Source organism: Protopterus annectens, chromosome 8.part0 (assembly GCF_019279795.1).
Source record: "Protopterus annectens isolate FY-2018-M chromosome 8.part0, PAN1.0, whole genome shotgun sequence".
Lineage (NCBI taxonomy): Eukaryota > Metazoa > Chordata > Ceratodontiformes > Protopteridae > Protopterus > Protopterus annectens.
The window spans coordinates 996,404,045-996,426,345 of record NC_056741.1 but is presented as its reverse complement, the minus strand read 5'-3'; positions in this window follow the sequence as shown (position 1 = coordinate 996,426,345).

Here is a 22,301-nt window from a genome sequence, read left to right as displayed (position 1 = left end):
ATCTTCAGAATTGCTCCCCTTCCACTGACCTACACAAGACAATTGTCAATAAGAACTCATTTACTTTCCAGCCAGTCTCCACCAATAGCATAAAAAAACTTAATAAACTAAAACCAACAACCCTAGCCACAGACGAACTTCCAGCAGAATTTCTGCAAATTGCTACTGATTCAATAGTCTATCCTGCAAGCATCATTATCAATAGATCTTTGTCTAAAAATAAAGTAATTGAAATCTGGAAAATCTCTCACATAATACCCCTGCACAAAGGCTGCAATTCTACTGAACTGATTAACTATTGTCCTATAGCTATACTATCCTCTCTATCCAAGATCCTCAAAAGATGTGTTCACAAACAAATTATGGATCACGTACACACACACAAACTCTTATCAGACACCCAGCATGGCTTTCGACCCTACCATAGTACCAATACTGCCTTAATGCCCTTCAGCAACACAGTAAATCACCACAGAAAAATGGTCACTTTGTATCTGCTATCTTTCTCAACCTTTCCAAGGTCTTTGACATGGTCACTCACAGTAAACTTATACAAATTCTTTCTGAGTTCAAAATCAGTCAACACTCTATCACTTGGTTTCAGAACTATCTATCAGGATGCCAGCAGGCTGTCCAGTGGCTCAATGAACTCTCTCCTCTTCTTCCAGTGACAATAGCTGTTCCTCAAGGCTTCGTTCTTGGTCCCCTCCTCTTCTCTCTTTTTACTAACAATCTCCATTCTTCCTTTCTTTACTCATCCAATATACAATATGCAGATGAGTCTACCTTACTCTGTTCTGCCTCCTGTCTACAGGATCTCCACTCAATCATACAAGATTCCTTTCTCTCAGTAGATACATGGCTCTCTAACTCCAAGCTAATTCTAAACCCTAATAAAACAAACCTTCTACTGTTTTACCCAACACGATCCACCACATCTAGCTCCTCCTTCAATATCATGTCCAAAAACGACACCACTATTTCTCCTGTTACTCACATCAAACTGTAAGGGGTTGAAATAGACAGTAATATGAAATTTCACATCCATATCTCCCAGACCATAAAGAAAGTGCATAAGAAGCTGGGTCTTTTATACAGAAATAAACAATTTCTCACTAAACAGGCCAAATCCACCATTGCACATACCCATCTCTTATCTACTCTCCTATATGCCTCCCCAATGCTTACAAACTTGAGAAAGACTGAAATGGCCAAACTTGACTCCTGCTACAACAAAATAGCCAGGTTCACCACAAATCCTTCTTTCTTCATTGTTCAGCTCTTAAACAACTCAATTAGCTTGAACTACCCCAGCTCCTTCTCTATAACTAAAGGACCTTAGCCCACAAAATCCTTCGCCAACCTGACAAACCTCACACTTTCAAAATCTGATACTTCCACAATCAAATAATAGAACTCTCTGCTCTAGTAATAGACTGCTATTACAGGTAACTAAAGCCAACAACTTAGTCGGTGACTCTCTCTCTCTACTCTAGATTCATATCTAATAAATGGAACACCTTGCTCCACAATATAGCATCCCAATCTTCCTTAAAGTTTAATCACATGCTAAAAACTCATTTGGCAAATACTTGGCAATGTTCCTGTTCCAACCCAGGTTAATTCATCATTTCTCATAGCCCATAAACCACCCATACTAGCTCTACCTCTTAATTAATTCCCTCTGTATTATGTATCCAGAGAGTCTGATTCTCAACTACTTGTACTCTCTCTATTACTATATATCAACATGCTTATGAACTTACAGTGTATATTAACTCCCTCTAACCAAGGTCTAACATGTAACACCACATTATGTCTTGTATCACACTCACTACAGTTAAGTACATGCATACTATTAGGTCACCTCAGGGTCATAATTCTTCATCACAATATTGTACATTACATGTTACATGTAGTTTTGTTTTTCTGCTTACTTGGATATTCAAGATATGCAAAATATTTGTTTCATTTGCCTAATTGGACACTCAAAGCTTTCTCTTGAAACTGTAATTTGTATTGTTGTAAATAGTATTTGTATTGTATGTGGAGTTTTTCTCCCCGGGCCTCCGCTGAAAATGTACCTGTGTCCAGTTGGACATTTCCAGTTAACAAATGTTAAATAAAAAATAAATAGATCCCTCGCCAATGAATCTACAATATTTACATTGATTACACTTGTACATTCCTAATGTGGTTTTACTATAGATCATGTTTAACTCTGACTTTTCTAAAGTAGCTTTAAAATTGTTGGTCTATTTATATGTAAATAAAGGTTTTTATCCTATTATTTTTGAAAAATCTCTGTAATCTAAAATGATTTTTCAATTTTCTGTTAACACTTTTCTTATCATGTTCATATTGATTGTGATGGTTAATGGAAAGCCTCTGCTATAAGTGCTTTGAACTAAACACGTTTGTTCCTGGTTCATATTGCTGTTTTTAAAACATGCCAAGTCATCCTTTAAAATAGATTTAAATTTTACATTCCTTGCAATATAAATCTCTTTCATAATTAGATCTAAATGACTGTTACTATAACCTCTTTCAAGAAATAACTCTTTCTAGTGTTGTGCATCTGTAACATAAGTTTCATTAGGGGAAATACAATAAACCTAACACTAAACTTTTTGTGTGCCCATCGTGGTGCTATGCACACATGGGTGCGAACAGTTTTAGATTCTGTAAACTCTGCATAGTGGCGTGCACACATGTACGAGCACATGCAGCTAAGGAACCTTTCATGCAATGCAAATTTTGCCTTAATTAGCTGAATTTTATCAGGTGGAACAATCAAACAAGCTGTAAAGCATCTGTGTGGACTCAGTGTCCGTGTCAGTAGTATGCAGGGAAAATTTGCACGTACTTGAGTCTACACTGAAAGAAGGGGATGTAAAAGTCCCCAAATATGGACATAATTCCACTGTAAAGGTAAGATCACATAATAAATGTTCAAAATGTACATTGTGAATATCTGAAAACAACAGGGATTATGTGAAATTAATATTTTTTTTATTTCTGAAATTTCTGCATGTTTGTGCAATGCGCCACATTCCGCAAACATGTTTAACATAAAAATAAAATAAAAATTTGTAAAATAACACTTATAATGTACTTCAGACCTTGTGTTGGGTTTGTACAATCATGCATTTGTGCTGTTTCTCAGCTTACATGACTATGAACCATATAGTTTCCGGCTGTCAGCATGAATATTATGCAGATGAGAGGTAAATGCACTCCCTTTGTTGAATCGCTAATGGGAGCAACTGTGTACATATATCCACTTCATGTAGGCTCCTACATGGTGTTTATTTTCCCACTGAATGTGGATGACATCAGGGGCTATGTTATGTTACTTTTAGGATATTTTGTTCTCAGTGCACATGTTTGCGCAGTGTGCCACTTGCTGCAAACAGTTTGAGCATAGCTTAGCGTGGCTGCATGACCAGACCACCCACGTTCCAGTCATAATATAGCCAGCTATAAATAGAAAGTGGGTATATTCAATTAATAATATACAGTTTTGTATAGGCTATGCTGCACAATACTGTGCACAGCGTCACACAGCGCAATAAAGTAGTGCCTTTAAATCATGTCAATTATATCCTAATTAGATGAACTGCATCATAATTAGCCAATCCCACATGCTGAACCTACACCACAACTGTATAAAGTATATATACACCCTACATTCTTATTTTCCCTCAATACTCTGAACCATTGAAATGGAGACTTGGAAATTTTAACTGGGATAATACTCAGCATTAGATAATGCAAAATGTGGAAGTGCATAGAATAACATCTGTTGCATTTGGAAGACTACTGGGACATCAGAAGTTCAGATTTCTGGCAGTCTTCTCCTACATCATGTGTAAATGATGCCAGGTTTGACAGAGAACCACAATTTAGTCTGAAACACACATAAATACTAGTCAAACCTGTGTACTTGCTGCAAACATCTGGACAGTGGAGATTCCCTAAGACAGCATGTAGAAACCTTGAAAATGTATGGTATATAAATATGTACATATATTGTGAAGCTGTATGTTTGTATCTACACCAGCAACAGCACACACATTCACTACAGCCCCTCTGTCTGTTGAATTTCAACACACAAACATCAACTGAACAAGTTGTGTAATGTATAATATTGTGTGCTCACTCACCAACAGGGCAAACTGAATTTGGCCCCAGGCTTGTCCATCCAAATGCAAACAGACACATATGCCTAAAATGGGTACTGTTGTCACATAGCTAGGCTACAAAAAAGGTATCTGATTGCTAGGCTACTAGATGCAGATGACAGTAAAAAGTAATGTGACTTTGCAGGCCTCACAAGCTGTTCAACACAGGGCTTGTTTATGTCCTCTGTGAGTAGTTCATCTGCTGTCAGTTACAAATCAGAGTTGAGCTGTGGTGTGTGCATAAGTCCTGTAATCTGTAGTGTGTATGACTAAATAGGTAGGGGTTTTAATTTCACTGCAGCCCCCTTGGTGCTTACGTGTGTGTGTGTGTGTGTGTGTGTGTGTGTGTGTATATCTCCCTAGAAAACAAGTATGAATCCCACACTGACTTCCCAAACTGGCATGGTTTTGGGCCTTACAGGTGATGCAGGCCTACAAACTCTTGTCCTCCACAAGGCCTCCTGATGTCCTTCACAAGGCCTCCTGATGTCATCTACTATAAGATTATTGAAAGACAGCTTAATGTCAGACTTGAGCTGTGGCACATGTTTTAAATACTGTGTTATGTAGCCTGCAAAACAAGATAAGTAGAGGTTCTAATCTCACACCAGCCCACTTGGTGTGTGCGTGTGTGCATCTCCCTACAGAACATTCATAAATCCCACACTGGCATAGTTTTGCACTGTTTTGGGCCCTGCAGGTGATGCAGGCCTACACACCATTATCCCCCACAAGGCCTGCTGATGTCATCTACCATACAATTACCTAAAGCCAAATTAACTTCAGAGTTGAGCTGTGGTGTGTGTGATATGTTGTTTAATCTGTAGTTTGTAAAATTAGACGGATAGGGGTTCTATTCTCACTACAGCCAACGTGGTGTGTGTGTGTGTGTGTATGTGTGTGTGTGTGTGTGTGTGTGTGTGTGTGTGTGTGTGTGTGTGTGTGTATGTGCGCGCACTGTGCAGTGCTCTGTTAATGTCGATAGGTAATGGTACTAGTGTCACTGCAGCCAACTTGGTGTGTATGGATGTTAGTCAGAGTAGTTTACATCAGCCCATGGAATCATAGGAAGTTACCGGGCTAATGGGCCTAGGGCCCTTATAAGCCTAGCCAAGTTCTTACCCTTATTTCCACGATCAGTGCCTATTGCCCCTGTCCAAGAGGGACACAGGGGGAACCCCCCCCACTGAATTTATGGTCACCCATCCAATTATCCAGATTATGTTTGAACAGGGCCAGTGAGGTGCTCTGTTTGACATGAAGTGGGAGTCTGTTCCAAAGGTGTGGTAACCTCTGAGAGACAAATCTCTCCCTCCAGCAGGCTTTATTAATATCAAATACCAGGTTAAGGTCTTTAGAGTGAGTAATGCATGTACCATTTGACTTATGGATATGCAGCATTTCCAATAAAGCAGGTTCAGAGATTGCCTTGTATGCAAGGCAGAAATCACATCTGAGTAGTCTGTATGAAATAGAATAAAGTGGCAGTGATTTCAGATGATCCCCATAGGATAGATGTTGAAGACCTTGAATTGTCCTTGTTAGGAACCTTTGTGGTCTCTCCAATGGCTGCACGTGCTTGGAAAGGTACATACCAAAAGGGACATTGTACTCAATTATTGGCCTGATGAGGGAAGAGTACAGGGAGGTTATAACTTCTTTTTATCTGGAGACAATGCCCTTACTTATTAGAAGAGCAAGATAGAATGCCCTTCTTATCACTGTGGAGACATGGTGGACAAAGATAAGGTAGCTCTCAACCTGTGTGCCCAGGTCTCTCACCACAGAGTGCATATTTATGGTGTTGCTATTGATGTGGTAGTTATCAGGAACATCACTTTTACTGAAAGGAATAATAATACATTTTTTTGCATTGAGTTTAAGGCCATGACTTTGGAACTAATCATGTGTTTGTGTAAGACCCTCTTGTAGGCTGATGACATCATTTGGAGAGCCTATGACTGCTCCCAGTTTGCAGTCATCAGCAAACTTTGTCAGCCTCAGACCTTTAGTTTTGCTTGTACTTTGGAAAAATAGTTTCCAAACAGTAGCAGTCCCAGGACTGAACCCTGTGGAACACCACTGGTTATAGGTCTGCTGTTGGAGGTGGATCCCATGTTTTAACTATATGAGTCCTATCAGTGAGCCAGTTATGACCCATCTAACAATATAAGAGTTGATGCCTAGTTGGGTGAGTTTGTCAATGATGCCTGAAAGGGGGATAATGTCAAATACCTTGGCTAAGTCCAGGTAGGCTGTATGCACAAATTTCCCCTCATCCAGGGTCTTGATGACTGTCTCGAACACATCCATCAAGTTTAACAGGCATGAGCTCCTGCTGACAAATCTAAACTGAGTAGAGTCAAGTGTTTGGAAATTACCAATATCTTTGTTGATAAAGTCCATGATGATTCACTCCATGGACTTGTAGATAAGTCTAGTTAGGCTAATAGGTCTGTAGTTCCTGGGGTCAGTGGACACACCACCTTTGTGCAAGGGAGTAACATTGGCTGTTTTCCATTTAGCTGGTATGAAGCCGGTGTTTAGACTATGATTGAAAAGAGTTCCCAATGGTGTTGCTAATTCATGTTGGAGTGCATGTAGGATGCAGCCTGGGATGTAATCAGGTCACATAGATGCAGTTTTTGGCCTTAGAGAGGGCATTTACTGTCTGCTCTTTAGAAATAGAAGGTAGGGGACATGTGGTAAGGATGTCGTGGGGTACATGTGGCTGGGAAAGGGGAGTGAAGTTTTCACAAAACCTGCTGGCCAACAAGTTAACTATGTACACAGACTAAGTACATGTGTTATCATATACTACCATTTTGGCAAAAATCTGGGCCTTTCCTTTTAGGTTATGTATGTAACTGTAGAATGCATTGTGGTTGTCCTTTGTTGAGGAAGCTAATTTGGACTTATAATTTGCTTTGGCGGACTTCACAAGATGTCAAACTGTTTCAGCTGAGGAGGGACTGTTTCCAGTTTAGGAGGGCTCTCTCCTTCTTACTATTAGACAGCAATTTCTTCCTCTTATTATAAAGCCTGTTAATGGCAGTTTTCCACCTGGCAGGTTTGCTCTTCCTTCAGGAGCTTGCTTTGGTTCTATCAGATACAGCTGAGTCAATGCAGTTATACAGGTATAGAGCTCAGCATAGTTGCCAGTTCCATCTGAGGGAGGAGGTGCAGTGAAGCTATTTATACCATCCTGTAAGAGCTTATAAACTGCTTTGGAGAAGGTTTTAGTTTAGTTGCTGCTAGGGGAGTCAGGTGTGGTAGTTACTTCAAATGAGAATGATTTGTGGTCAGATCTCACCAGGGAGGGCCTCCCAGTGGGGGTGCTACAGTGGTCCCCCATGTTGGTAAGCACTAGATCCAGGATGCTGGCTCCCCTTGTGGGGGTGTCAACCAGCTGGTCCTGGACATTGGAGTTAATGAAGTTGAGGAACCTTTGGGCAAGGGAGTTTGAGCATGAGTCATTTACCCATTCAATGGATGGGTAGTTAAAGTCACCCAAAATCATGGTGTTTGGATGTACCTTAATAGACTCAGTAGATCCAAATAAGCAGAGTAGTTGTCCTGATTCATGGAGGAGGTCCTGTAGCTGGCAATGACTTAAATAGGTGACCTACCAAGAGTTAATTGCTCCTGAAGTGTCTCCAGGAAATCATACTGCTTAACCAATCTGGATGTGTATTTATCTTTAATGAATAATGAAACGCCTCCTCCTTTAGTTTTCATGCCTTTGGTTTGAGGTCTGAACCTGTGGAAGGATGTGTTAACTCAGTATGGCTGGGGTGCACTCCACAGCCCTGAACCAGGTTTCTGTGACTGCACAAATGTCTCCGTCTTCCAAGGTGAGGAGAGCTTCCAGTGAGTGCAGTTTCATGTTGAAACTCTTAGCATTTAGCAGCATAATCTTGAGGTTGTTTTTAGATGGGTTTTTACACTGGGAATTTTGTCCTTGAGACACTGCCTAAAAATGGCACTATGGGAGTGGCAAGAGACTTAGCCAGTAGCCAAAATCCCAGGCGTAAGAGATGATGACTATTTCTGGCAAAGCATTGAAGTCTGTCGATCATGTCATCCCAGGCTGACAGATACTGGATCCTCTTAGAATCACACCAAAAGCTAAGCCAATTATTGAAGTCAATATTTTTCTGTTTGTATTGAGGCATCATACTAGGTAAAGGTAAAATGCTGCTTAAGGCTAGGGACTTACCTGTCTGAGACACATAGTCCAAGAGCTCAGTCATGTCTCTCTTCATACAGTCCAGAGATGTACATTTCAAGTTGTTCACACCAACATGAACTATGACAGAGTCATAACAGTACTTGTTGTTGACAGACTTCAGTGCATGTATGATATGGTGTATCCTGGCACCTGGCAGACAGATAACCGTCACCTTTTCCTTATCCAACCTGGTGAGACGGACATCAGTGTGTATCATGATGGAATCACCTGTGACTAATATGTTTGATTTTGTGTTTTGCCTTAGGGGTTTGACCGGGGATTCACTGGTGAGTGAGCTGTTATGTGTAATGTGTTCTGCAGAGGAAGTATTATGTGTAGCATGCTTGTGTTTGTGTTTGTGAGGTCTCTGGTGTTTAGGTATGTTTCTGGTAAGTACCTCTGCATATGGAGTAGGAGGTGAAGTGTGCATGCTGGCATCCTGCTTATTGTCATGCTTACTGACTGGTGTGGGAGACAGCATGGATTCAAGGTTCTTAATATAGCTGCATCTCTCGCACATAGTGTTTGTGTGGACTAGGAGTAGAGGGTTGGGGACTCTGTCCACACCTCTTCAACAGACAGTGCTAATGTGATTATTGCTTATGTATATGTCATAACAGGCCATGGCTAGGCAGTGACCCAACAGATGCTTAAATGTAAGCTATTACATTTATGGTGTCATTCTAAGGTAAAACAGTATCTGATAGTGTGGGCTAACATGGTGGATTGAGTACACTGCTTTGTCAAGCAAATGGCACTTGCCTGAACCATAATCTTGTTATTAGACAGCGTCACAATAGCATACTTACAAATGTGACAACGTACAACTCCAGCAAAGTAAGGGTCATACTGCTACACCCTTGGGGTTCACAGCCGTAAACACACTCTGTAGGCACTCTTTTCAGGGAAAATGTGAATGTCTGTGCATGCATAGAAAACTTGTTCAACTTTGCAGTAAGTACTTTGGGCTTGCAAGGCTACAATGCCTGTCAAACAACCAGGCAACAAATGAATGTTGTGTGAAATAATGTGTGACTACAGTTTTGTGTTCTGGGAACCTAAATGCACAGGATGACATACCTAGGACATGCTGGAGGGACAGGAACATCTCTCAAAGGTGGCCACTCCTCTGCAGTAGGCACCACATCCATGTGATGCAGATCACCTCCATTAATTTATTGAAGGACAGACTGCATGAATTGCTGTGAAACTGTTACCTAACATGGATCACTGCTGCTGTGGACCTTGCAAGACCCACCTGGGACATCTATGTCACCTGACATTGAACATTATATTGTGATGCAGCAGCTATACTCCTAATCACCATCAGATCAGGACCCTAGTCAAATCCTAAAAACCTCTGAATCCAAGGCATAATACATACAAAACTGAACTAGTTGGTCTGGTTGCTCTTCAAGGCATCTACCTGGAAAAGGCTACAACAAGCCTACAGACTCTTGCCTCATCTGGGACAAGTGTGTGGATCAACAAACAGGCTGTGGCCTCCTTCTTGAGAGTGATGACAATGTTTTGCTTCTGGTTAGAAGAAAAGAAAAGGAGCATTGTATCCCAGCAGAGTGAGGCAATGGTGAGGCCAGCAGTAGTAGTAGAAGCCAGGCAGTAGCCATTCATGTGACTCCCCTTTTCAGCATTCTTCACAAGGTAATTCTTTGTTTTCAGAAAGCACTGCTTGATTTGCTTCTGACTTCAGAATAGCTGCCTAAATACTCCATCCATAACTTTTCAGGGTGTATGTACAAGCTTCTCTTCCAGTGCTTGGCATTGCTCTGTACAGACTCAGACTCCTTGAGTGACATTACTTCTGGGAAAGCATGATGGAATTTACTCCAATACCAAGTTGCACACAGGACAACAAGCCTGCAGTGACAAGCACTGTCCCCATAGTTTCAAAACAGATACTCGTGACATTGATTGATATTCTCAATTCAACTGTTTAATCAGTAGAAAAGGGTCTGTTGCCATGTATATGAACTTTCCAACTGTGACTGTTACCACCTTGGTGGATATGGGCATCCTGAGGCAATGTAGAAATCTCCTCATGTTTAGTGACAACCAGTTCATTCTCACACAAACTGATATGGTATGTGAGAAATGTGTTTACACAATGTCACTGGAGGCAAAACTCTCACATGATAGTTATATTAACTCATTCACTCCAATGGAGCTCAAGAAGTTTGCACTGTTAACTTCCAATGGGCAGAGCCTAAGCCTTTTGACAAAATCAAATTATGTCCTCACATTTCAAACAAATGTTCATGTCTCTGGGATTATAGGGGTTAATAAAGAAGTGAAAATGTCAAACTCTTCAGCACAAACTGTTTTTATACTGGTAGTATTCTTTAGGTTCTAGGTCTTAAATCAAATGTTATAAGTCACAGTAAACAGAGTAACTATTACATTTGTAATATTTTGTAAACAACTAACAATATCTCAGCAACCACTTAAGTTGCACACATACTGTCAGCAGCATTTTATTCATCTAGCTAACAGCTTTCATATGAGGAAATAAAAAAAACACACAAGTAAAAATGAAGACTCTCAAAGGTAAAGTGCAAAATAACTTTACTGGTGTCTCCTGGTACCTCGGCTAAAAAGGCTTCAAGGCTTTTTAGCCGAGCCGTTGTACCATGAGACACCGATAAAGTTATTCTGCACTTTAATTTTGAGAGTCTTTGTTTTTTTCTTGTGAGCTTTCATATGAGGATAAGGAGTTCTGTCTGAGTTACTTGGTTGTTGAGATATTCAGAAAATGTGAAAATTATATGTATATAAGTTAATATAATAAAAACAATAATGTCTATTTATCTGTACTAAACAGAGAGTAAATATTAATGCAGTTGAGTTTGCTATTGTGTAAGCTTTCAAATGAAACATTTTAAAAACTTGTACATAGCATGGTTTTGAAATTATTGATTCAAATATGAACAAGCAATATTTGACACCTAGAGATGTCAGTAGGTGTTAACTGCAGATGCACCTGGAGGCGTCACTCGGATGTAATGTCAGTAAGGTAGTCAGTAGTTCACACACTGCACCCATCACACACAGTTCAAAACAGACATATCCTGAGACACTAAAATGTGACCTTCATAAATCACAAACACGTCATAGACAAAACACAGATAACAAATACCCTCAGCAGCCCCAAATGCACCAAATGCACTTTGTAAAAACAACATACATATTAACACATAGAGCTACATCTATAAGGCAAGCCAGCACACAATACAACATTTTAGTCATTGCAGACTCCATTGTGAGACACACTGATGTCCTTCTCAATAAGCTGAGTAAGGAGAAAGGCACTGTCAGTTGCTTATCTGTGGCTAGAATCTGCCACATTATACATGGACTCATCTCATTGGACCACAAGTAACACAAACTCAACATGTCAGTGATGCAACTATAATAACAGCCTGGAATACATGCTCTCTCGCACACCAGTCAGTACATATAACAATGAGCAGGTTGTCATCATGCACACCCCACCCCTCACTTCACCTAAACCCACATCACACATACTACATATGGGGAGGTCCTTGCCAGAAACATACATAAACACCAGAGACGTCCCAAACACAATCTTAAGCATGCTACACATAATATGTCCACTGCAGAACATAACACACATAACAGTTCTTGCACCAGTGTCTCTGCTGTCAAGCTCTTAAGGCAAAGCACTAAAAAATATATTAGTCATAGGTGATTCCATTGTGAGACACCCAGATGTCCCTCTCGCCATCACACATTCACTCATGTATCCCCAAAACAGGTACTGTTATGACTTTGTCATAGTTCATATTGGTGTGAATGACTTGAGACGTACCTCTCTAGACTATATGAAGAGACATGACTGAACTCTCAGACTGTGTGTCTCAGGCAGGTATGTCCCTAGCCTTAAGCAACATTTTTTCTTCACCTAGGATGATGCATCAATACAAAAAGAAAATGGCTGACCTCAATAATTATCTTAGCTTCTGGTGTCATTCTGAGGGAATACAGTATATGTCAGCCTGGGATGACATGCTTGTGACAGACCTCGATGATTTGCCAAAGATGGTCATCATCTGCCACCTCTGGGATTTAGGGTACTGGCCAAAGCTCTTGCCACCCCCATAGTGCCCTTTTTAGGCAATGTCTCAAGGACAAAATTCCAGATGTGAAAACTCCATATAAAAACAAGCTCAAGGTAATGCTGCTAAGCTCTGTGTCTTAACATGAAACTGCACTCACTGGAAGTGATATAACAGAAGTAAACAGAATATATTACTGTGCTGCTAAATTAATAACTGATAAAAGTTCTACCACAGGAACATAGGGTAGCAAGGGAAAAGGGAGGGGCGAATATTATCATGGAAATATCGAATAGTGGAAACTATAAAGCAGCTAAGACAAGAAGTGTCATTGTTAGAAGATTATAGAAAAGAGAACAGATCAACAAAAATATTAAGAAAAATAGATGTGATAAAAGCAATCTGCATTATTAGAAAAGACCAGGATCTAGTATACACTATTGGAGATAACAAACTAAAAATTTCAAAACAGGCGGAAAGACTCAGAAGATACAAAGATAAATATAAGGGAAAAGCACAAAATAAGCAATTTACTGATGACCCAAAAAAGTTTTATAGAGAATTGGGAAATAAGGTAAACGGAATTGATAGACCGCTGAAAAAAGAGGAAGTAGATACATTTTGGAGAAGTATCTATGAATATCCTGTGGAACATAACAAAGATGCTAAATGGACAGAAGAAGTAAAAGAAAGAATAAGAAGTTTAAAGGTACAGGATATGAAATGGGATGAAATAGCAGCCAGAGAGATTGAAATAAAGTTGAGAAAGGCCTCTAATTGGAAAACCCCAGCCCCAGATGGAGTACCTAACTTTTAGCTTAAAGTATTAACTTCTTTACATGAGGATCTAGCCATGAGTAAGAACTATTTATATGAACACCCCGAACAGACACCACACTGGTTACTTAACAGGAAAAACAATGCTCTTACTTAAGAGTGAACCTGCAAGCTACCCTAAAAATTATAGACCAATAACTTGTCTTCTGATGGCGTATAAACTATACACGGGGATTGATGCCAACAGAGTTTATAGTCATTTAGAAGAAAACTCAATTATGGCAGTAGAACAAAAGGGCAGTTAAAGAAAGTCATATGGAACAAAGGATTGTTTGTTGTTAAAGTTATAGTGGAGAACTGTAAGAAAGGGAAGAATCAAAGTATGGCATGGATTGACTATAAAAAAACATTTGCTAGTATAACACATTCATGGATAAAAGAGTGCTTAAAAATGTGTACGGTACATCCTACACTGATTGATTACATTACAGTAACCATGAAACAGTGGCAGACCACTTTACAATTAAGCCAGGATAAAGGACAGATTATTATCTCAGGGATAAAAATCCAAAGTGGGATATTCCAGGGTGACTCCCTGTCACTGTTGCTATTTTGCCTTGCCATTAATCCATTAAGTTGTTTACTTAACAGCGTAGGTCATGGCTATAATTTGGCTTTTAGAAAACAACAAAGTATAATGACTTCCCATCTTCTCTTTATCGATGATTTAAAATTGTATAGCTCATCAGATGAGGAATTGAAAGCACAGCTACAGGTTGTCAAAAATGTTTCAGATGATATTGGATTATCATTTGGTCTTAACAAATGTGCAAAAGTAACCTTTAAAAAAGGAAAATTGCAGCACCAGGAAAACATTAGTTTGGGACAAGAATGTGATATAAAAGAACTTGAACAAGAGGTGGTGTATACGTACTTGGGACTTGAAGGATCAGCAATAAAATATGAACAAATGTGAATAAAGCTTAGTAAGGAGTACTTTAGAAGACTTAAATTAATCCTGAAAACAGCATTGACACCTAGGAACAAGATCTAAGCTATAAATCAATTTGCTCTTACTATCCTAACTTATAGTTTTGGAGTGATTGACTGGCCCCAAAATGTGTTGGATAGGTTGGATATCAAAACAAAAAGGATACTTCATGCTCACCAAATGATTTATAAAAATCAGTGTATACCAAGATTATATATTCCCCATTCTGAAGGAGGGATGGGCCTCCTTGAAATTGATTACATGTATAGATCTGCAATCGTGGGACTCCACACATATCTACTGACCTCACAAGATCCAAATGTGGTGAAAGTTTTGAAACATGAGGAGAATAAATCTAAGATGACATCTCTGTTTAATTTAGCAGAAGCATTTCAACGTCAAGCAGAAATAGAAATCAAACCAGAAGTGGATAAAAATCAGGCAGCAACTAAATGTGCTAAAAAAACAAAAGAAAGAATATAGGGTGAGGGATCAGATAAGAAGACAAGAAATGTGGAAAAAACATAAATATATTCGCAAGTATAGAAAACTTCTGGAAGATCCTCATGTTGATCAAGAACGAATGCAGGAATGGTTAATGAGAGGTTAATTTACACCAAAAAATAAAAGGTTAATATTGGCAGCCCAAGACAGTGGGCTACGTACATGTTGGTTTACTAAGTCTATTGAACATGTGGGAGGAACATATATATGTAGGTTCTGCGGAACCAAATTGGAAACAGTCACACACCTTATTGCTGGTTGCGACTCTCTTATGGCAGAGGGACTGTATACTGAAAGGCATAATAATATGGCGAGATTGTTACACTGGAGATTGTGCAAACATTATGATATCGAAGTGGCTGAAAAGCACTGGAAATATGAGCCACAGAGTCATAGAAAATGATGAAGTATACATCACATGGGATCACCCAATACCAACAATCCAAAAGATAGACGGTAGAAAACCGGATATAGTGGTCCAAGAAAAGAAGACAAAAGTAGCATTGATCATTGAAATCTCCACACCTAGTGACTACAGTGTCTTACGTACAGAGAGACACAAAGTCATAAAATGCCTCTATCTGCAGGCAGAAATGATTGCCATGTGGAAGAAAGATACCCAGACAGTTCCAATAGTAGTAGGAGCAACCGGGTTTATAAAGAAGAATTTACAATCGTATTTAGACATGTTACCAATTCATGTAAAACTGTACGAATTGCAGAAGAAGTCATTACTGGGCACATTGCGGGTGCTGCGAAGAGCACTTTTGACTAACATCAAAGAGTGTAACAATACTAATTTCATGAACTTTAATTGTACTTTGACTTAGGAATGGGTTCCATTCCTGTCATGTTATTAGAAACCCAAAAGATTTGGAGAAATTAAAATGACAGAAGCAGTTCTTACCTTGGTAGACTTACACATTTGTGCAGTCAGATACCTGCTTCATGGCTGTGGAGAGCACCCCAACCATACACCTACACCTCCTTCCACACATTCAGACCACAAACTGAAGGCATGAAAACTAAAGGAGGTGGTGTATTCATTACAGATAAATACACTTCCAGAATGATTAAACAGTAGGATTCCCTGGATATACTTCAGGTGAAATTTACTGTTGGTAGAACACCTATTTAAGTCATTGCCAGCTACAGGACCCCCTCTGTGAATCAGAACAACCACTTTGCCTATTTGGATGTACTTGATTCTATCAAGATACATCCAAACACCCTGGCTTTGGGTGACTTTAACTACCCATCCATTGACCGAGTAAATTATTCGTGCTGTAACTCACTTGGCCAAAAGTTCCTTGACTTTGTTAACTCCAATGCACTGGACCTGCTGGTTGACACCCCACAAAGGGGTGTCAACATCCTGGATCTGGTGCTTACCAATATGGGGGCCACTCTAGCACCTCCACTGTGCCAAAGATCAGTCTCATTTGAAGTGACTATCACCCCCCCCCCCCCAGCAGCAAAGAAACTAAAACACTTCTCCAAAGCATATTATTACATCTTATGGGATAGTATAAATAGCTGTACTGCATCTCCCCCTTCAGGTGAAACTGGCAACTATGTCAAGTTCTACATCAATGCTTTGTACAAACACCTGTTTAACTGCATTGACCCAGCTGTACCTGATAGGACCAAAACAAGCTCAGCAAGGAAGAGCAAACCTGCCTGGTGGACAACTGACTTTAACAGGCTTTACAATAAGAGGACAAAATTGCTGTATAACAGTAAGAGGGAGTGAGACCTAAACTGTAAACACTCCCTCCTCAGCTTAAACAAGCCAATAAGACTTATTGTGAAGTTCTCAAAAGCCAGCTATGAATCCAAATTAGATTCCTCAACTAAGGACAACCATAAGGAGTTCTTTAGTTACATCCATTGCATAAAAGGACAGGGGACGGATTTGTGCCAAACTGGTAGTTAATGATACCACATATATTGAGCCTGTGGACATAGATAACCTGTTAGCTGATAGGTTCTGTAAAAACTTCACTCCCCTGTCCTCGCCACATGTACCCCATGACATCGCTACTACCTGTACCCTACCTTGTATCTAAAGAGCATGTCATAAATGCCCTCTCTAAGGTCAAAAACACAGCCTCTTTGCAACCTGATAACATCCCAGGCTGTGTCCTATAAGGGGTCCAACAAGAATTAACAACATTATTGGGTACTCTTTTTGATCATAGTCTAAGCACTGGCTTCATCACAGATGAATGGAAATTAGCAACCATTATTTCCTTGCACAAAGGTGGTGCTTCCACTGATGCTGGGGACTATAGTTCTGTTAGCCTGACTTGCCTTATCTGGAATGCAATGGAATAAATCATCATGAACCTTATCAAAAAAGATATAGGTAAGGTCCAGACACTTGCCCCTACTCAGGCTGGATTTGTCAAAGGGAGATAATGCCTATGAAACATTGTGGACTTCTTTGAGACAGTCACCAAGCCCCTGGATGAGGGAAAATCTGTGCATACAGCCTACCTTGACTTAGCCAAGGCATCTGACACCATCATCCATTCAGGCATCATTGACAAACTCACCCAGCTAGGTATCAGCCCTTATATCATTAGATAGGTCACTAACTGGCTCACTGATAGAACCCATATAGCCAAAACAGGGGAATCCACCTCCAACAGCAAACCTGTAACCAGTGGTGTTCCACATGGATCTGTCCTGGTACCTCTACTGTTTGGAATCTTGTTCTCCAAAGTACAAGCTAAAACTAATGTTCTGTGGCTGACAAAGTTTGCTGATGACTGCAAACTGGGAGTGGTCATAGAATCTCCAAATGATGTCAACATCCTACAAGAAGGCCTTACACACACAAATGATTGATGGCAAAGTCATGGCCTTAATCTTGATGAAAAAAATGTGTTATAATCCCTCTCAGTAAGTGCGATGTTCCTGCTAACTATCACATGAATAACAAAACCCTAATGAGAGACCTGGACACAAAAGTTGACAGTAACCTTACCTTTGATCACCATGTCTCCACAGTGATAAGAAAGGAATTCTATACTGCTCATCTCATATGTAAGGCCATTGCATAAAGAAAATAAAAGAAGTTATAACCTCTATGTGTTTTCCCCTCATTAGGCCAATAATGGAATACAATGCCCCTTTTGATATGCACCTTTTCAAGCACCTGCAGCAATTGGAGAGAGCACAAATGTTCCTCACAAGGATAATTCAAGGTCTTTAGCATCTGTTATATGTGGATCTTCTGAAATCACTGTCACTTTATTCTTTTTCATACAGACTACTCAAAGGTGATCTATACCTTACTTATAAGGCAATCTTTGATCAAGTTTTATTGTTAATGTTACGTAGCCACAAATCAAATGGTACACTGGTTACTCACTGTAAACACCTTAACCTGATATGTGACAGTAACAGAACATGCTGAAGGGTCAGATTTGTCTCCCAGAGGTTACCACACTTTTGGAATGGACTCCCACTTCATGTCAAGCAAAGCACCTCATTGGTTCTCTTCAATCACAATGCGGATGATTGGATGTGTAACTGTAACTTCACCCCGGGGGTTCTACCTGTGTCCTTCTTGGACAGGGGCAATTCATGCCGATCATGACAAAGGGTAGAACTTGGCTAGGCTTATAAGGGCCCTAAGGCCATTAGCCTAGCAACTTTCTATGATCCTATGATATATAACTCAGTCATTATCCATGTGGGGGCACATGACCTGGAACATACCTCCCTGCACTCTACTTAGAGATACTTATTTGAGCTCTCAGAAGATGCCTGTGCAGCCACTGACACATGACTTAAAGCTGCAGAGAGTGCACCAACAGTGCAAGATTATTATGCCTTCCACACATTTAGACCAACTACTTCACAGGCAGGTACTAAAGGTGGAAGTGCCTCTATGTACATCAAAACTAAAAATACTTCAAGGTGGGTCAAACAGGACAATGCACTTGAGCTGTTTCAGGTTCAAATTGCAATATTAAAAATCCAATACTACTTCTATGCAAGCTAATGGCCCCCATGTATGACCCAGGAAACCCATACCATGTATTTAAACTTATTAGAAACACTAACCATCCAACCCAATACCATATTCATCTGTGACTTTCATGATCCCACCATTAACTGGGAATCATATACAACATCAAACATATAAGCACAGAGATTCCTGGATTTTGTAAACACAAACTCCCTGGAACAGATAGCCATTACACCAATCATGGGTGCAACCACACTGGATCTGGTCCTGACCAATATGGGAGTCATGCACATCCCCTACTTTAATGTCTTCCTTGGTAAGGTCTGTACACAAATTGTTCTCCTTTGAAGTAAAAATAAAACATGGACCCCCCCAGCTAAACATGCAATATTCATGAACTATACTAAGGCTAACCTCCAGCTATTAGATGATAAGCTGGCCAAATCTCAAGCCCCCATAAACACTAAAAATACTGCAGCCTATGCAGAAGTATTCACATAAACCCTGTATGAGTATGTTAATATCTGTATAGAGACAGCCATACACATAAGGGAGAAGTACAGAACTAACTCAAAATCAAGCCACCCTGGTGGAATCACAGAATCAATAGGCTGTATAACAGAAGGAAGAAACTCTTGGCAAAACTTGGGAAATGCAGCACACAGCAGGATAAAAGCACTCTAATCAAAGTAAATGAAAAAAAAGTCAGAGGACAAATGAAGTCTATCAAAGCCAGATTTGAGGTAAGGTTGGGGTCCCAGGTCAATGATAACCACAAAGCACAGCTCAAAAAACAACTAGTCCTGGTACAAAACTGACTGCTCCACAGCAAATAGTCCAAAATGTATATAATTTATTCCAAAGTACATAAAAGTTCAGCTCAACCACGATAGTAGAAAAGCAGTACTCCAAACAGTAATCAAGTAAATTCTGCTTGTTCACAATAATAAAAAAGCAGTAATCCCAACAATAATGAAGTAAGCGCTTTCGTCGGTATCCTTATCAGACTTTATCAAACTGCTAATATGCTGCAGCATGGTTCTTTTATACAGTTCTAATTAATGTCCTGTTAACATTTAAAAGCACAGGTCCTAATAAAAAATAATAAAAGCATCTCTCTACATAAATATACAAACAGACAACCACTATTATGTAGTATAAATATTAATATAAAAGTAAGCAAATGTGTGTTAATGTGAGCAGAGACTAATGAATACATAAGTTACATAATATAAATAACTATAATTTTCTAGCTCTCTCTTTTAAAACAGGTTGGAGGGACAAATAATCATTTATACCTGGGGCTTCTATCACATTCAAGGTTAACTGCCAATACAGTTCCCTAGTTTCTATCTTGTTCCTCCAGTCTCCCCCTCTTATATTCATTTTAATTATTCCTAAAATGCCAAACTTGAAACAGGTAAAGTCGGAACATAATTGTGAATGTTTGAAAAGGGCATTATTCTTATTCTGCATATCCATGGCATATATGTGTTCATATATTCTTTGTCTAAGGGGTCTTTCTGTTTTCCGCACATAATAACTATGGCAATTTTGGCATAAAGCTATGTATATCACCCCTCTTGTTTGACAATTGCCCCAAACCAATTTAATTGGAAGTGTCTGTTCTCTTAGTTTATATTCACTATTTTCCAAAATTAGTGAACGTTGGTTGCACCTACCACATTTGATAGTGGATCTGGCTATTCTCAATTGTATGTGATGTTCTAATAAATATTTCATGTTATTGTCCACCCTATTAGTGAAAGGTGGGCTTTTACCTAACAAGTAGGAGAAGTCTTCATTGCCTTCCAAAATCACCCAGTTTTTGGTAAGGATTTTCTGTACTTGCCGTCCAAAGGAACTACATTCTATCACCATAGAATGAGTAATCCTATCTGTCTGATTAACTTCGTGAACCTTTACAACCATTTCTTGTCCTAATAGTGGAATAAATCTATTACCCCACCTGATTAAAACCTCTTCTTTGTATTTCAACATCCATTCCTTAGGATATCCCCTATTTTCAAACATTTGGGTCAAAAGTGTCAACTCACGTGTTAACCCCTGCAAGGTTGAACACATTCTGGCCCCTCTGATCATCTGGCCACGTACCAGATTTATTTTAATATATAGTGGGTGCTGACTTTCAAATCTCAAAAAACAATTAGAGTACGTGGGTTTCCTATAAACCTTAGATTCAAAACAATTATTTTCTGTATTCCTAGTCAGCCTTACATCTAAATAGTCTATAGTATTGGCATTATAGTATTGGCATTGTAAGTATGGGTGAATTTAAAGTAATCACAAATATTGTTAATAAATCTCTCAAATTCCAATGCTTTACCCACATCTTCTCTCCAAAGTATAAACACATCATCCAAAAAACGAACATATAAAATCCAATATTTTGGAAATTCTGTTTGAAAAATATACTTCTTTTCCCACATACACATTACCAAATTAGCAAAGATGGGGGCACAACTGGACCCCATCACTACCCCTTTTAGTTGTTTGTAATATTCTTTATCAAATACAAAAAAATTGTTTTTCAAAACCCATTCCATCTTTTACACAATAAAATTAATCATGGTGTTACTTAAATTACTATATACTAGTAATGCTTCATGAAATAACTCCAGTCCCAATTCATGGGGGGTGGATCCAAAAAGATCTACCACATCTATAGTGGAAAAGCATGTACAATCTATGTAGAATTCTTGTTTTATGTGAGTTAAAAAAATCCCACAAATCTTTTAACACATAATCAATCTTTTGTAAGGTGTCTTTTAGTAGTCTATCTATAAAAACACCTAATGGGTATGTAAAACTCCCTTGAGCTGCTAAAATAAACCTATATGGGGGGGTGTAAAATGTCTTTGTGTACCTTGGGTGTACCAAAGACAGTTGGAATAAAAGGGTACTGACTCTGCAAGAAGTTGAACACTTCCTCATTAATAACGTCTTGCATAAGACTATAACCACAAAGCATACTTTAGCTATGTCTGCAACCTTAAATGCAAGACACAACTCTGTGCACATCTCCTTGTCAGTGAAACCACTTTAAATGAGACAGAAGATATAGCAAACCTCCTGGCTGATAAATTGAGCCCCAACTTTACCCCCTCCCCCTCAACCTTCCCTCAGGGCATACCATCAGATATAAGCACCCCTATTATCACTAGGGAATAGGTCCTTAATGTTCTCTCTAACACCAAGTACGCTGCCTCAATGGGCCCAGACAATATCCCAGCATGCCTTCTAAATAGCATGAAACATGACCTTTCATGGCATCTGGAATTACTATTTCACTGCAGCCACCAAACAGGCTTCAGGCCTCATGAATGGAGAACAGCAAGATTCATCCTTCTTCACAAAGGTGGACCATCTACAGACCCTGAAGACTACAAACCCAGATGTCTCACTAGTCTGATATGTAAAGCCATTAAAAGAGTTATCATGGAAATGATCAATAGAGATGAGGTAATCCTCCAGAAAGTGGACCAAATCTAGTTTGTTTTTGTCAAGGGCAGATCAT